Below are 2,500 nucleotides of genomic sequence, written 5' to 3'. Positions count from 1 at the left end.
TCCCCAAATGAATACCATGAAATTCTTGGTGCACGAAAGTTTTGAGTTCGGAGGGTTTTGCACATGGCCAAGTTGGTCGGTGCACCGCGGCATAGCTAGATGGCTTGTGTGGAGTTTTGTGAAAAAATGAAATTCGTGGTTTTTGAGGTGTGAGGGTTGGAATGGCCTCCAAATGTCCCCAAATGAATACCATGAAATTCTTGGTGCACGAAAGTTTTGAGTTCGGAGGGTTTTGCACATGGCCAAGTTGGTCGGTGCACCGCGGCATAGCTAGATGGCTTGTGTGGAGTTTTGTGAAAAAATGAAATTCGTGGTTTTTGAGATGTGAGGGTTGGAATGGCCTCCAAATGTCCCCAAATGAATACCATGAAATTCTTGGTGCACGAAAGTTTTGAGTTTGGAGGGTTTTGCACATGGCCAAGTTGGTCGGTGCACCGCGGCATAGCTAGATGGCTTGTGTGGAGTTTTGTGAAAAAATGAAATTCGTGGTTTTTGAGATGTGAGGGTTGGAATGGCCTCCAAATGTCCCCAAATGAATACCATGAAATTCTTGGTGCACGAAAGTTTTGAGTTCGGAGGGTTTTGCACATGGCCAAGTTGGTCGGTGCACCGCGGCATAGCTAGATGGCTTGTGTGGAGTTTTGTGAAAAAATGAAATTCGTGGTTTTTGAGATGTGAGGGTTGGAATGGCCTCCAAATGTCCCCAAATGAATACCATGAAATTCTTGGTGCACGAAAGTTTTGAGTTCGGAGGGTTTTGCACATGGCCAAGGTTGGCGGTGCACCGCGGCATAGCTAAATGGCTTGGTGGGGAGTTTTGTGAAAAAATGAAATTCGTGGTTTTTGAGATGTGAGGGTTGGAATGGCCTCCAAATGCCCCCAAATGAATACCATGAAATTCTTGGTGCACGAAAGTTTTGAGTTCGGAGGGTTTTGCACATGGCCAAGGTTGGCGGTGCACCACGGCATAGCTAGATGGCTTGGTGGGGAGATTTGTGAAAAAATGAAATTCGTGGTTTTTGAGATGTGAGGGTTGGAAAGGCCTCCAAATGCCCCCAAATGAGTACTGTAAAAGCGTTGGTGCACAAAAGTTTTGAATTGGATGCATTTTGCACTTGGCCAAGTTGGTCGGTGCACCGCGACTAGATAGGTTGGTGCCAAAATTTGTCAAATTTAAGACCTTGGCCAAACTGAATGAAATTTTGTGGGGAGGTTCCTGATATTGTTTAGTGGTGGACTGGAAAAAATGAGGTCGAAATTCGAAGTCTACATGTGCTTTTCTATTTTTCCCGATTTTACACATACCCGGTAAGTAAAAAAAATAAAAAAAATAGTTCCCCTTCGAGAAAAATTATGAAATTTGGTGAGCAAGGAGATACCATTATTCTACGAATTACTGCAAAAAATCGCATCAAAATTCGAAGTATAGCCCGAGATATGGACTTATGTCTGCTCAAAAAAAGTGTATCTACTTGTACAATTTTGCCTTTTGCATATTAACCTCTTATAGGGGGGGAGTGCTCCTTGAGCCGGCCAGCTCCACACTGGCAGGTTTTAAAGGGAGCTTGATGAGGCCTCCCCCCTCACGTGGTGCGTGCGTTAGCATGTTTATCATGGCACAACTAGCCTCTTCATAGTTGTTGAGCTTTATTAATACCAACACACGGTCGTCACTGATCGTTGGTTAGCTCGGCAGCTAGTCCCTCGGATATTGTGGAAAGTTATTTTCATGCCTAGCGATGCTTGACCCTGCGTCACTTGATGTTTCCATTTGCTTGCTTGCCCATGGTAGGTGGGGGGTGGACCGTCTTGTGGTGTGGTGTCTTGCGAACGTGAGGGTGTGTGAGTTGTAATCGAGATGCACTTGCTGGCTGGCTCCATGCCTTGCGTATCGAACGGTCAAGCATGCATCTCTTCCATTTTCACCCGTTGCCTTGGGTGATATTGGTTGATCAGTCCCTGTGTTGCCTACCCACTAGACGGTACTTCTGTGGTTGCTTCGAATTCTATCTTTCCATCACGAAGAGGTGTTGGAGGATCCTAATGTCACGCACGTGTTCCATCTAGTGAAACATCTCAGTGATGCACGTGTTGTGGCTAGTTCTTTTGGATGCGGTGCATTATATGAACTCGGGTTTACTTTAGCGACCCAGTCAACATAATTCGGTTGTGTCCCTTGATTGAGACGTTGTCCTTGAACTTGTTGTGAACAATATCGTTCTTCCACAACCCGTCGTCTTGAGTGCGATGGAAGGCAAATAAGATGTGCTTTGGCATGTCATGCACGTACTCGATTGCGGGAAGTGTGAGAAAGTGTTGTTGACAACCCGTGGGAAATGGAATGTGGCAAATCGTGATGAGCTCTTCGTGGATCTGCGAAGAAGACGACCTTTGGGCCTGTTGGAAACGAGGGAGGCGATGTTGAACTGCGAAGAAGATGGACTTTTGGGTTGTTTGAATCAATGGGAGGCCACGCGAGAACTCCGAATACTATGGACTC

This window comes from Vigna unguiculata, unplaced genomic scaffold, assembly GCF_037176805.1.
Source record: "Vigna unguiculata cultivar grain cowpea cultivar isolate G323 ecotype 2 unplaced genomic scaffold, ASM3717680v1 ptg000497l, whole genome shotgun sequence".
Classification (NCBI taxonomy): domain Eukaryota; kingdom Viridiplantae; phylum Streptophyta; class Magnoliopsida; order Fabales; family Fabaceae; genus Vigna; species Vigna unguiculata.
This window is presented reverse-complemented; position numbering follows the sequence as displayed.